The sequence below is a fragment of the Mobula hypostoma genome, chromosome 7 (assembly GCF_963921235.1).
Source record: "Mobula hypostoma chromosome 7, sMobHyp1.1, whole genome shotgun sequence".
NCBI classification, from domain to species: Eukaryota; Metazoa; Chordata; class Chondrichthyes; order Myliobatiformes; family Myliobatidae; genus Mobula; species Mobula hypostoma.
The window spans coordinates 120,807,817-120,823,739 of record NC_086103.1 but is presented as its reverse complement, the minus strand read 5'-3'; the positions used below and the strand labels follow the sequence as shown (position 1 = coordinate 120,823,739).

The 15,923-nt window shown below is 40.8% G+C and overlaps 1 protein-coding gene across 9 annotated transcripts in view; it reads right to left on the bottom strand.

Annotated features, from left to right (window-relative positions):
- grm5b (glutamate receptor, metabotropic 5b) overlaps nt 1–15,923 on the bottom strand; it is a 578,722-nt gene that overhangs the window by 132,165 nt on the left and 430,634 nt on the right. The gene's annotated exons all lie outside the window — the stretch shown is intronic.

Below are 15,923 nucleotides of genomic sequence, written 5' to 3'. Positions count from 1 at the left end.
TCAATGTCCGTTTTTGCTAGAACCAACAGAAATAACCCAACTCAGTCCACACACTTATAAATTGAACAATCAGTTACAAATAGTGCTAAATCAATTGCTGTTGACACTGTGGTCAGTTGCTAAGTTGCCACGTGGACAGAGTTAGTACTGAACCCGTTCCAAACTTAAGCAGAAAGAGGAAGAGAAGAAACAGCAGACCAATGCACCAGGACAAAATCTGTACCTTTTAAACGATAGATCTATTCAATCCACATTCATATGTAGTCCAGACATATTTAAGGGGTACTTCTAGCATCCCTTAAAGACGGTAACTAAGCCACTAGGTCATTGATATTATGGAATATTGATGTTGTCATTTCTTTCTTTTTAGTTTCAAATAGCCTGACCATCTTCCTCTGCAGGAGTAACCACAGACCTTGAGTCTGGCACTGCAAGTACAGGGTAGTATTAAGAACACACACTGCAGCCCTGATTCTTCAACTTCCATGTGTATAGAAGTAGGATTCCTAATGGGTGTGCAAGATCACAAAATTAAACCAAAGGTACAGAATTGTAGCTGTTCTCTTTATTCAGCTGTGTTTAAAAGCTAATTGACAATTGACTGACCTCCTATTGGCAAGCATGTCCACTTCCTTCCAAGTAGGATTTAATACTGACAATATTCTGGTCCTCAGGTATCATCCTTATAGATAAGGAGAACTGTAAAACTTAGGACAGCCACCCTGCAATCTCTTCCCTTATTCAGCAGTCTAGGAAACAGTCAATTTCTACCATGTGACTTCTCCACTCATGTATTGCTGGCCTTTCTTTGTTGGTTCTCTGCTATCAGATGATCCTTTCCTGTGTTTATCTTTTTTTTTGGATCAGGCAGAATTGCTGCAGTGTCCTCACTTTTCACAGCTTTGGAAGATTCCTCGAGCTTGGTAAACACTCTTGCAAAGTAGTCAGTTAGTGCCTGCCCCATGTTTTCTGCGTCCATCAGTGGACCTCCATTTTACTCCCACTCTCTCTGATAACTTTTTACTGTTAAGATTTCATTTTATATTACTTACTAACTTATTTTTCTACAGTCTCCTCAGTCTATGTCCTTCTTCATTTCTTTGTATTTTTATACTTTCAGCCCAATTCTCCCTTGTATAAACAAGCAGGCATTTCCTACATCATCTTAACCCAATTCATTTGTTATCCAGCAAGCTCTCCATCACCCTTGCAATCCTTTTAAAATGCCTAGACTTGCTGCCTAATAACTGCTCAATATTTTGAATTCCAATTTAATCTGTCCTGTTCTTTCCTTATTTTGATGAAATTAGGCTTCTCTCAGTTCAGTATATTTATTCTAGTTTGCCTTTTGTCTTTCTCCAAAACTGAGCACCAACCGCCAAAATACTCTCTCCCCTCCCCCCCACCTTTTAAATCTACTCCTCAGCCTTTTTCTCCAGTCCTGCTGAAGGGTCTGGGACTGAAACATCGACAGTATTCTTTTCCATAGATGCTGCCTGGCCTGCAGGGTTCCTCCAGCATTTTGTGTGTGTTGCTTGGATCTCCAGCATCTGCAGATTTTCTCTTGTTTTTAAATCTGTCATTTGTGATTGAAATTCCATGGTTGGTATTGTCCTTAAACAAAATCCTCCACCTTCCTTCCACTTTTTCTTTCTTCCCTTAATTTTCCAAAGCAAGAATGTGCTTTGCTGTGGATGGTAGTGTGCTGTTTAACATTGAATCCCTCAGTGGCTTTATAAAATGCTGAGCTGAAGGGGTTGATGCAGTTGACTGTACAGTATCCACCTCCACAGCCTTTCATCTTGATACTTTCATCTGGATAAGCAACAATCCCATTTATTTGAGTGGAGTCACTGATTTTTAATGAAATCTACGTTCTTCTATTTAGCTTTATTGTTCCACTGTAATTTTTTTATTTATTTAATTATGGTGTAATTAATTCAAAATTTTTCAAATTAAAATACTTTCACTTTTCTTATTATTCTAATCCATTTTGACTCTTTTTAATCATCTCTGTAAAATCTATGAGTTGGCTAAGGCTGCGAGGGTGAAGGTAGGGACAGGGTTTCAGATCCTAGCTGTTACTCACAGCCCACCCTATCACAAAATGGCTGCTGGGTAACATCCTTCAGTACGGTATATCCCAAGTTACTAGAGCAAGTTGCTGCAGCCTCAGGTTTCACAGGAATCCACCCAATTGAGCATTTATCATTCCCATTCAAAAACTAAGACTCTGTTATTGTTATGTGGCTTTTTCTAATCTACAGTTCACTAACAGATAGATAAATAGATAGATAGATACTTCATTGATCCCAGAGAAAATTACAATGTTACAGTAGCATTACAAGTGCACAGATATACAAACATACAAATACTAGAAGAGAAGTAAGAAAGAATTAAAAAAATAAGTTACCTCAAACAGTCTAACAGGAGGGGATCAGCACTTCCCCATCTATAGGTTGACTCATTATAGAGCTGAATGGTTGAAGGTAAGAATGACCTCATATAGCGCTCTTTGGATCAGTGCAGTTATCATCGTTCAGTCAAGGTGGCATGCAGAGGGTGAGAAACATTGTCCAGAATTGCCAGGATTTTCCATATGGCCCTTTGTACTATAGCAGCCTCCAGTGTGTCCAGTTTGACTCCTATAACAGAGCCATCCTTTCTGATCAGTTTATTGAGCCTGTTGGCATCACCTATGTTGATACCATTGTCCCAGCACACCACTGCATAGAAGATTGTACAGGTGACAACATGCGAATGAGAGGCCTGCATACTCCAAAGGACCTCAATTTCCTCAGCACGTAGAGACAACTCTGGTCCTTCTTGTACACAGCCTCTGTGTTGGTGCTCTCAAGTCTGTCATCCAGGTGCACCCCCAGGTATTTGTAGGTCCTCACCACATCCATGTCCTCACCATCAATAGTACCAGGGAACAGTGCAGGCTTAGTCTTCCTAAAGTCCATCACCATCTCCTTTGTCTTACTGATGTTGAGCTCCAGATGATTCAGTTTTCAGCATTTGACAAAGTCCTTCGCCAGGGCCCTATATTCATCTTCCGATCCTCCCTTTATACGCTAAACTATTGCTGAGTCATCAGAGAATCCTGCAGATGACATGACTTAGTTTTCTATCTAAAGTCTGAGGTATACAGGGTAAACAGGAAGGGAGCAAATACAGTCCCCTGTGGGGCCCCAGTGCTGCTTATAGCCATGTCTGACACACACTCTGAAGCTGCACAAACTGTGGTCTGCCAGTCAGATAGTCCATTACCCAGGATACAATGGAAGTGCTAACCAGCATTCAGCAGAGCTTTTCCCCCAGCAATGAGGCCTGTGTGGTATTGAAGGCACTTGAGAAATCAATTATTAAAGAATTGGTTCAACTTATTTGTCCATTCACAACTGCATTCCAAGACTCTACAGCTCGGCTGATTGAAGCCGGTGATGCTCTTCATGGCTCCCCACACCTTCCGTGTGCTACTCTGTCCAAGCCTCTTCTCCAGCTCTCTCTTGCATCCCTCTTTAGCCACCTTAACGTCAATAACCAAATCATACTTTCTATGATGACTAATCCTGTTTTATTGTTAACCATTGTTCCTAGTTATTAATATACGAGCTTGATGTATTTTTACTTCTATACTTGATGCAAAAACCACTTTGAACCATTCTCTATGTCACTGGTTAGCCAGTGAGGATACTGAACTTACCTTTGCATCAGTGCACTCTGCCTTTCCTGAACTACTTTTTCCATAAACAGTAATGTTGTACTCCAAACCTCTCATCCCAAATCTCCAGGCATTGACACACTTCACTCCTGAAACATGTTCTTTAACCATGTATCAATTTGCTGTAACTTCATTTTTGTGTTCGCACAATCCTGTGAAACTGGGTCGAAATCTGACTTACTGCTTTTTAAATTCCTCATAGCTGCTTGACATCTTTTTGTTTGCTATGCCACTCATAATGATGGAATCACAAACTTTGGCTCTTTCCTTTCCCTTCAAACACATTTTCGTAGTGGCATGGGCAACAAATCAAAAGGATAGAAACAGAATGCCCTGCCAATCAAATCCCTAATATAGCTGCATTTTCCTGCATGGAGACTCAAGAGACTACAGATATTTACATAGGGGGAGTAATGCGAGAACTAATAGAACTCCTGTCGAAGAGGGGAGAAAAACTTCTTCAATGTGGGCGTTCCATGAAGAGACATTCCGTTGTTTTTTGTTGTTCTCTCTCACTGCTCACCAATCCCAACTTTGTTATCAAACTGGCAGACAAAGACGGTGCTGTTGTGGTCTGGCAGACTGACATTAACCTTAAAAAGGCTGGATGGCAGCTCTTGGGACTACTTTATATCTACCTATGGACCCTGGCCCCACCATTGAATACTCAGGCCTCAGGCTCTCAGACCATCACCGATCTCATCTCATCAGATCTTCCCTCCATAGCTCTCAGTATGAAAGAAGGTTCTTGACCCAAAATGTCAACTGCCCTTTTTGCCTCCACACCTACTGAGGCTCCTCCAACAGTTTCTGCTTTTCCTTTGGTTGAATTTCTTTTGCTGATATTCACCCCACTGCCTGACTCTCTTGACTGTACATAATCAATGTATAGACACCCTCACTGATTTCATTGCTGAATGTCAGTGACACATTCTCCATGGATTCCTGCATAGTCTTCTCTGCCCCATTCCTTGGGTGGTCTCCGTCTTGCCTTTCAGAGTTCCATTTGGCCATGCTCTGGTCACATCGGGGAACATCTGATTCAGAAAAGATTCAGCCGACTGCATCCTGGTGCCAGTTAAACTCTGAAACAATAACTCATGACTTTGAACACTTTCCCCAATTCTTAGACATGCAGCTTCTGTTGACACAGGAAATATCCTGTAATTTCCACATGATGCTGGAATTACAGGCAATGGATCATGGTTGTATCTCCAATCTAATTAGAAAGTGGGAAAAATAAACTCTATGTATGGATATTAAATAAGCATATATTTCTAATTGTATCTGAACTACTTAACGTGCTGAATGATTCTGTTATAGTTCAAGCTGATCTTAAAAAGTGAGTTAGCTACAACTAGTTATTTATTCAAGCTGACGATGAACTGTTGTGATAACTAAACCTAAAGACAGTTAAACTAAGCAGTTCCTGAAAATCGGTACGTCAGCTGTGATGGGTTATTAACTCATGGTTGTTGATTAGAATATGTAGGGAGCACACTAGTTTAAGGCATTCTGTTCATTATCAATATTCAGCTACTGTTAAGCATGTCATTTCTTTACGGATGATACCAAAATTGCAGGGGGAGTGGAGAGCAAGGAAGGCTACCTGAGCTTGTAGAGGGATCTGGACCAGCCGGAAAAATGGGCTGACAAATGCAAGGTGTTGCATTTCGGTAGGACCAACCTGGGTAAGTTTTACACAGTGAACGATAGGGCACTGAGGGGTGCAGTAGAACAAAGGGATCTGGGAGTACAGGTCCATAATTCATTGACAGTGGTGTCACAGGTTGATAGGGTCGTAAAGAAAGGTTTTGGCCATTGGCCTTCATAAATCAAAGTCTTGAGTACAGGAGGTAGGGTGTTATGTTGAAGCTGTATAAGACATTAGTAAGGCCAAATTGGAGTATTGTGTGCAGTTTTGGTCACCTACCTGCTGGAAAGATATGAATAAGGTTGATAGAGTACAGAGGAAATTTACAAGTATGTTGCTGGGTATGAGGACCCGATTTATAAGGAAATATTAAATAGGTTAAGACTTTATTCCTTGGAATGTAGAAGATTGAGTGGAGATTTGAAGTATTCAATATTATGAAGGGTATAGACAGAGTAAATGCAAGCGGGGTTTTTCCGCTGAGGTTGGGTGGGACTACAACCAGAGGTCATAGGTTAAGTGTGAAAGGTGAAAAGTTTAAGGGGAACATGAGGGGAAGCTTCTTCACTCAAAGGGTCATGAGGGTGTGGACCGAGCTTCCAGCACAAGTGGTGCATGTGAGCTTGATTTCAAAGTTTAAGAAGCTTGGATAGGTACATGAATGGTAGGGGTATGGAGAGCTAGGGCCCTGGTGCAGGTCAATGGAAGTCAGCAGTTTACAAAGTTTGGCACAGACTAGATGGGCTGAAGTACCTGTTTTGTGCTCCACTTTTCTGTGACTCTAAATATCTCCTTCTGCAATGTAAGGAAATATACTCAGGAGCTACTTTATTAGGTACACCTGTACACCTGCTCATTAATGCAAATACCTGTATCTAATCAGCCAATCATGCGGCAGCAACTCAATACACAAAAGCATGCAGGCATGGTTAAGAGGTGCAGTTGTTCAGACCAAACATCAGAATGGGAAAGAAATGTGATCTAAGTGACTTTGACTGCGATGTAATTATTGGTGCCAAATGGGGTGGTTTGACTATCTCAGAAAATGCTGAGCTCCTGAGATTTTCATGCACAACAGTCTGTAGAGTTTACAGAAAATGGTGTGAAAGACAAAAAAAATCAAGTGATTGGCATTTAGAAACCATAGAAAAACTACAGCACAGAAACAGGCCTTTTGGACATTCTTGGCTGTGCCGAACCATTTGCTGCCTAGTCCCACTGACCTGCACGTGGACCATATCCCTCCATACACCTCCCATCCATGTATCTGTCCAATTTATTCTTAAATGTTAAAAAAGAACCCGCATTTACCACCTCGTCTGGCAGCTCATTCCACACTCCCACCACCCTCCATGTGAAGAAGCCCCCCCAATGTTCCCTTTAAACTTTTCCCCCCTCACCCTTAACCCATGTCCTCTGTTTTTTTTCTCCCCTTGCCTCAGTGGAAAAAGCCTGCTTGCATTCACTCTATCTATACCCATCATAATTTTATATACCTCGATCAAATCTCCTCTCATGCTTCTACGCTCCAGGGAATAAAGTCCTAACCTATTCAACCTTTCTCTGTAACTGAGTTTCGCAAGTCCCTGCAACATCCTTGTAAACCTTCTCTGCACTCTTTCAACCTTATTAATATCCTTGTTGTAATTTGGTGACCAAAACTGAACACAATACTGCAGATTCGGCCTCACCAATGCCTTATACAACCTATATTTCTGTGGGTGAAAACACCTTGTTAATGAGATAGGTCAGAGAAGAATGGCCAGACTGGTTCAAGCTGACAGGAAGGTGACAGTAACTCAAATAACCACACATTACAACAGTGGTGTGTAGAAGAGCATCTCTAAATGCACAATACAGTACATTGAACCTTGAAGTGGAGGGGCAACATCAGCAGAAGACCATGAGCACACATTCAGTGGCCACTTTATTAGGTCCAGAAGGCATCTAATAAAATGGCCACTGAGTACACAGTGTTAGCTGAGGGTCAATATGATGGCCATCTATTCCACCTCATTATGTGACACACCTCTCACCATTCTGTAGATCAAGGTAGCACACAATCAGGGATGATAATTGAAGCAGGTACATTTGCCTTAATAAGCCAGGCAGAAATGAGAGGAGCCGATTTGGAGAAATCGAGAGTGGCTTCGGGCTGAAATCTGGGTCTGGAGCAAGTCACTGGGTGGAGTGTTCTAAGCCCACAGCTCTTTGCTGCAGCAGTGCCTGGGTCCAAGTGTGAGGTATGATACGCCGTTTGGACAATTTAAATGATAGCCAGTTTTGCTTGCTCTCCCATGATGTTCACTCCTCTCTTCATGGTGCAGAGGCTATGAAGACTGCCCCAGGCTGCTGTGCTCCATACCTGCTGATATGACGGACTGATACTGAGGCCTGGACCTACTTCGGGCTGCCCCGGTGTTCGGATCTAAGGACTCATTTTCATTTAGAATGTTGTTACTCGCTGAGTTGTTTGCATGATTTGTGTTTTTTTTCCCTTTCTCTGTGCATCGGGGTGTTGGTCTTTAATTTATTTTTTTTAATTGGGTTCTTTTGGCTTTCTTGCTTAGTGGCTGCCTGTAAGCAAATGAATCTCAAGTTGTATAATTTATACATTCTTTGAAAATAAATGTACTTTGAAATCGTTCCTAGGATATCCAATGCACAGACGTTGACTCACAAGCTACAGATATTGTGAATTTGGGTTGCTTAGTTTTCACTTGGGACTTCCAGGCCTTAAGCTGCTTCAAGGCAGCTTCCAAGGCCACCCAGAGAGTTTTCGACTGAAAGCCATTAGCCTTCTCTCTGTTCGTTTCAGCACACAGTTTGCTCTAATCATACAGAAACATTTTATCTACCATGTTCATTCGATACTTTTAACCATGAGGTAGTTATTAATGTTTTCACACTTTTCTTTCAGTCTCATCTGCTTAATGTATTGATGCGTATTCATTAACGAACATTCTTGAATAGCTGAAATTCTTTGAATTAAATGAATAAAGAGGCACATGTACCTTTGCTAGAATATCGTGAACAATCAAAGTCAATAAAGTTAGTACACGGCAGCAGTAGATTAATTTTCAAATCAATGTGGCTTTCCCGGGTGAGTGGGAACCAGCATTACTTTCAGTTTGATTGATGTTTCCCATTTTAGAATGAAGAATATTATTGACCTATGTCATGAGAAACTAAGGAAATGCAATTTGTAATTCTGCTCATTTCAGAAAGCATTGGGAAAACAAACTATGTTAAATTTTCCTTGAAGTCAAACAATGCATTATACCTTAGCTTTCATTTGTCTTAGAGCATCTCTACTTAGATGATTGAACAACTTTTGTTAAATAGATTTTAGACCATTAACTATAAAGAGAAAGATTTCCAGGCATTGCAGTAGTAATCTGAAATGTTTTAAGGAATAGCTGAAGGGCTGCAAGATTATGATACCACCTTTATATAAGGGATACGGAAGGCAACAGCATGCTCCCCATATCATACTGTCCTGGCTTGTGTATCATGTAGACATCTGGTACACAACATCTGTGGATAACCATGACCAACGGAGGGCCTGAAAGGGGATACTAAATGGAATAAATGCAGGATTAGTGTAAATGCATGGTTGACAGTCAGTGGGCCAAGGGACTTTCTCCCAAGGTGCATCTCTCTAATCCTGAGGCTCTAGGTTATTTAATATAGCAAAAGGGACAGACTGTGCTTTGAATACATTGATGACAATTTTGACCAAGCAAAGATCTGGTCAGGCTTTTACACAAAACTTATTTGCATTAAAGTGAAGATAAGATTTCCAGTGACTGACAACAATCACACCGGATAATTATTGTGTTCAATTTGTGATCAGAACATGGCATCACCCACAGTTCAAGCAAGCATGTGATTGCCAATGTACCAGCTATTTGACTGATTCAGCTCCTGCCTTATTTTTAATTGCTTTCAGTTGCTTTTATACAGAAAACCTGTAATCAGCTGCCAATTGCAGCCACACAGCACCTTTCAGTCATATGTAACTGATTAAATTTAGACAGAATTAAAAAAAATCATTTAAAGGAATTTTAGCAGCAGATGTATCTAATCTAGGTGTGGCTTCAATTGTTTACTGTTCCTTGGTAGATGTGACATTGATAAACCAATTTACCACAGCCACATGAATGTAGGGGTTACAATGTGTGCTGATCACTGCACACACATTGTAACCCCTATATTCATGTGGCTGTGGTAAATTGGTTTATCAGTGTCACATCTACCAAGGAACAGTAAAAAAAACTTAGCTTGCACATCATTCATAGAGGTTAATTCATTACAAGAGTATCAATGTAAGTTTATTTTCCAAGTACATATATGTCACCATGAGATTCATTTTCTTGTGAGCATACTCAATAAATCTATAAAATAATAACCATAACAGAATCAATGAAAGACCACCCAACTTACATGTTCAGCCAAAGTGAAGGAAACAACAAATCGTGTAAATACAAAAAGAAAGTAATAACAATAATAAATAAACAATAAGCATCAAGAACATGAGTTGACGAGTCCTTGAAGGTGAGTTCATAGGTTTTGGGAACAGTTCTGTGATGGGCAAGTGAAGTTTAGTGAATTTATCCCCTTTGGATAATAACTGTTCCTGAGCTTGGTGGTGTGGGCCCTGAGGCTCCTGTACCTTCTTCCCAATGGCAGCAGTGAGAAGGGAACATGTCCTGGGTGGTGGGGTCTCTGATGATGGATGCTGCTTTCCTGCGACAGCATGGTGGTAAAGGCTGTATCCCATATCTACTACACTTTGCAGGATTTTCCATTCAAGGACATTGGTGTTTCCATATCAGGTTGTGATGCAACCAGTCAATGTACTCTCCACTACACATCTTTAGAAGTTTGTCGAAGTTTTAGATGCTATGCTGAAACACTGCAAACTCCTAAGGAAGTAGAGATGCTACCATGCTTTCTTTGTAATTGCTGGGCCCAGAACAGAGCCTCTGAAATAATAACGCTGAGGCATTTGTAGTTGCTGACCTTCTCCACCTCTGATCCTCCAATAAGTATTGGTTCATGGACTTCTGGTTTCTTTCTTCTGAAGTTAATAATCATCTCCTTGGTCTTGCTGACATTGAGTAAGAGGTTGTTGTTATGGCACCACAGATTGAGATTTTCATATGCTGATTTGTCACCACCTTTGCTGCAGCCTATGGCAGTGGTGTCATCAGCAAAGTAAAACAATAATAACAAAATGCAAGGTCACCACAAGGTGTATTGTGAAGTCAAGTGTCAATCTTCTCAAGCTGGGGAATCATTCAGTAACCTTGTAACAGCAAGGCAGAAGCTGTCCTTGAGCCAGGAGGTACATACTTTCAACCTTTCGTATCTTCTTGGAAGGGCAAGAAGATAGGATGTCCAGGATTATGCCGACTACTAAAGCAATAAGAAGTGTAGACAGAGTCTTTATAGGGGAGGCTGATTTCCATGATGTGCTAATCTATTTCTAAAACTCTCTTCAGTTCCTTGCTGTCACTGGCAGAGCAATTGCCATACCAAACTGCAATGCATCCAGAAAGGATGCTTTTTATGGTGCATCAATACAAATTGGTGAGAGTCAAAGGGGACATGCCAAATTTCTTCAGTTTCCAGAGGAAGTAGAGGTGACGCTGAGCTTTCTTGTCTATGGTGTCAATGCGATTAGACCAGGACAGGCTATTGAATATGTTCACTCCTAGGAGCTTAAAGATCACAACACACTTGACCTCAGAGTCATTGCTCTATCCTGAAGTCAACAACCAAATCTTTTGTTTTGCTGACATTGAGGGAAAGACTGAGATGCCTGTATACAAAGGTAGTCATAAAGTATCTTGGTCCAATATAGTGAATAACACTGAAGATATGAAACTCTGAAATAACACTGAAGATATGAACTTGCTTTCTGGCAAGATGGCAGTGTGCTCAGTCACAGCAGTCTGTCTGGGTCCATACAAAGATGTAATTGTTCATCCTTCATGTTTTTTTATGATCACAAGACACTGCTGAATATTAAGGACATGAAATACTGCACGTCTACCCCACAAGCGAGCTGTTCAATCGTAGTGGAGCTGGACTTGTTGCGCACTGTGTTGCAGCCTGCTACAGGAGGAGGGCATCAGAAGCAGAGCATGGTCCACAAAACGGTGAAAATGATTGTCTTGGATGTTTTTCCTGTGATCATAAGACCCTGTTGGAGATTGGTATTGTGGAATACTGCAAGTTTGGTTCTCCGGCTCATTGGTGACTCCAACGGAGGGGGATCTACGTAGATTCCATTACTGCACGAACCGGGCTCTCTTGCCGCGGGGTCACCTGTTGCAGTTACCCAGGGAAGGAGTTGTCGGAGGTAGTGTGGGAGAGAACAGAGGTGCCACTGGATTGCATGCTGCGTTGGTGGCTGGCCCCACCCGCTGGCTGTCCAGTGTATGCTCAGTGGAACACAAGCTGAATGACGTTCATCTGCAGCTGCACTAGTGCGTAATGAGGACGGCTGCGGGCTTGTTCTTGCAGTAGAGTGGCTTCAGCGCATCCTATACATCATCAATCTACAAGCCATAAGTCTCAGGAACTGGGGCTATATTTGTTTGTGACTGTATGTTTTTCTGCCGTTGTGATTATGTGTGCTGTGTGTGACTGTTGGTGCTGCTTTCTGCATCCTAGGACACTGTTCTATTTGGTTGGATGGATTCATATGTATGGTTGAATGACAATTAAATTTGAACTTGGATGAAAGTTGCCTCTCATTTCTCTGCCTGTGGCATATTCTATATGTGAAGGCTGCTTTGGGCAATTGAACTAATGTAACAGAACACAAACATTGGAGCAAAAAATCTTCATGAGTGTGACTTGTTTATATGTAAAACACTGCAAACTCTTACACCCTTCCTTCATGTTACCCAAATGACATTGATATCTCTGCAGTAACTCTGAGCCAAAAACCTTTATAAAAACTGTCCCTCCTATTTCCTCATGCTTCTTCCATCTTTTACACTCAATGTATCAAGTTTTAATTTACACTTAAAAGCTGCTGATGATATTTCATGTCGATAAAATAGTAATATTTTCTTCTGTCACCAGACTGTCATCCATTCTGCAACAAACATGTCATTCAGAACTTGAATTCGAAGTGAGCTTGCACAAAAAGTCAAATTTCCAACTATCCAGATGTAGATAATTCTAATATGTGAAAATGTAATGCACCCATTAGCATGTGCTTAAAGCCACAACAGCAGTGGGCGAGTGCTGGTTTGAGTTGCTGGTCCTTTACAGATAACTTAATTGATGATAAATGAGTATTGATATGGATGAAAATATGTCCTGGATCATCCTCTACAAACACTATGGCTTGGGAGATTGAGGACACTGTGTTTGGAGTGAGGATTTGAGTGAGGGATTGGCAGTATACTTGGATAGGAGACAATAGGGGTGAGAAACAAGTGAAGGGCTTGAGGGTGGAAATATGATACTGTTTCTTCAGGAGAATTAATAACGGGGGGACATGACAGGATTACGGGTATCAAAAATAAGGATGCCTCAGACCAAGTGTTCCTAGGGTAGGCTCAAAGTTGAGGAATATTAGGGGTATGGGTAGTGAGGTGAATACAGGAAGGATGAGTGGAAATACAGGGAGAAAATGTATTTACTCACATTACAGGAATCCAGTTTGAGACTGTATAAGTAAGACCATATTGTCCTCAGAGTGCCCAACAACACGTGAGCCCATCTTAAATTCAAATTCTCTCAGAAGATAATTGGCAAGTTAGCTTTTTTCACCTATATTCCTAAACGGTGGAACTCAATACCTAAAACAATAGGGGATGCAGACTCAGTTGACAGTTTTAAACACCAGATTAAACCCTTACTTAACCTTGCTTTTAATTAACATACCGTTGTATTTTATTTTCATGTGTGCACTTCCTCCCATTTTAAAGCACTTAGAACTACATTGTTTATGAAAAGTGCTCTATAAATAACTTACTATTATTATGATTTGTATGTAGATGGATACGAGAGTGCACGTGCTGACAGTCACAAACACGTTGACCTATGAGTATATGTTAGTTTCCATGCATCAGTACCTGTTCTCCATATTGGATCTACAGATCAAGACCCTGCTCTGTCAAGTCTGCATAATAACAGATGTTCAATGGCTACACTACATCAAAAAAAAAGTCAAACAAAATGCCTTCAACGTCTCGGTATGATGTCCAGGGATATCAGGATCCTGGTGAACAGACCCTGCATCGACAGACCTGAATGTTGCTCTGCTACTAAAGCCCAGGGATTCTAATATTTTGACACTGAGATCACTATATTGAGTAATGTAAAACTCGCAGGAGATATCCAGCTCACAGAATAGGATAATGGAAACACCATCAGCAGGAAAGATAGTACCCTCTTCATGGAGTGAGCTTTGCCATCATGAGCTATATAGGGTTTTCAGTGACACCACCCCCCTCACCTTTTGGGATACCTTAATGTCAGACCATCCACAGGCTCACTCTCATATAGAATCATGCTAGATGGTTGATATGAAGCCTCAGATCGATGAATATGTACATGTCACCTTTAAGAGAAATCCAGGCAGCAACATCAATAATTATACATGGCCTTACTTAAGCTCATGAAAGCCAGTCTATCAAGGGCTTAAGACATTGGTGGCAGAAGAACTTCATATCCACATTTCATCTCTTTCATTATGCCACTGAAGTTGGAAATGTAATCAATGGAGTCACAAATGAGCCATTACAGATTGTCCCTGGGTGGTGAATGTGTTCTGTATTTACACTTCTCCATAAATTGATTTTGTCCATTTTCTCCACAGCAGTGTAATGAACGCCATCAAAAGGATATAAAATGAATAAGAACGAACAACTCTTAAGAGGGAAGAGAGAGGGAGAGGAACTGAGTTTGGAGGAATAAATTTATCTATATATGTTAGGCTTTTGAATTTAATAATATTATGGAAGCTCAATCATATATACCTGTACATATATATATATATATCTAAGTCAAGCATTCTTCACCTGGGACAGCCTGTATCAGTTAAGTATGATGTCAAACAAGATTACATCCTCACTCTAACACTCCCTCACCACTGTGCTACTTGTCATCTCCAACAAGCTTCCTGCTGAAGTGGAGTTAATTTATAAGGAAACCCGTTGAACCCACATCACATCCATTCCACTCTCCACGAAGGCCAAATTCACCCATTCTCAGTAGGTGATTTATGGTATGCAGATGATGCTTATGTATGATCATGCCATTCTCAACTTGGTTAATCGACTATGAAAGAGAACGTTCTTACACTAAAAGTTGGCAATACAGAGTTCTCCTTCCAACCTGCTCTTGATTTACAAATTTGCCCCAATAGTAAAGGCCTACAAAGTGTTCAGTAAAACGTGGACCATTTTCCATTTCTTGTAGGCCTCCGCTAAGGTAAACATTAATGTTGAAATTCACCATTAGTTGCAATGTATGGTATAAGGTCATCCAAGGAAAAGAGTGCCAAAAATCAAGACCTTAGGCCTACACAAAACTCGTGGATTAACAAGCAAAAGCGACCCCTACGTTCCTGTACACTTCAGAGATCTGGACTGCCTGCAGCAGCAGATTTTTGAAATGACAGGGCAGATAACACTAATGCTGTTTCTGCAAAATCCTCCAAATATACCAACAAATATTCAAACCAACATCTGTAAGTTCACTCTGATCAACACCCCTTTTACTGAGACTTGGTTCTGATGAACACATCATTCACATGCCCAGCACCAGATTCCTGAAACCATGTGTTTTTCCAAGCTCAGGCAGAGCAAAAGGTCAACAGATAGAATGAGGAAATATCAAGCAATGTTCTCAAGATCTGTTTGTTGGAAGCAAAATCCTGATTTACTCTTCAGAATCCCTGATTTGAGATAAATTAAAATAGAGAATTGCATTTGGGATGGTGCAGACACCCTTGAGAGAATTTGGCAGAGCACATGGAAGCCCAGTATCATGGATGTGGGTCCCACATTGGTCTTGGTAGGTACCTCTGAACTCACAGAACTGATGTGGAAGCATCCTCAGCCCTAAAGAATCATCTTCAAAGTTTGTGGAAATGCTTCTGTTTGTCAGTGTGTTGGACAATAAAATGAGCAGCCAGGAATATCAACTTGGCCTAAGCAAATTACTTTGCAGAATAAGAGAATTGAAGTCCAGATTATGACTAAATTTGACTGATAACTTTTCTTGCTTAATGACCATTTATTAGTCTGATCAGCTCATTAGACTTCTCAACTTCTGTTGTATCGTGAATGAAAATCAGAAAAGCTGCAGATGCCAAAAGTCTGAAATAAAACCAGAAAATGCTGAAAACGGCACATTAGGCAACATTGGTGGAATGAAGAAAAGAGTTTAAGAGTTTTTTGACTTTCAGGTCAAAGGGTCCTTAGCTTGAAATGTTAACTCTATTGATCTTTCCATCAATGGTGCCCGAACTGCTGATGTTTCAAGCAATTTCTGTCTTTACGTCAATAA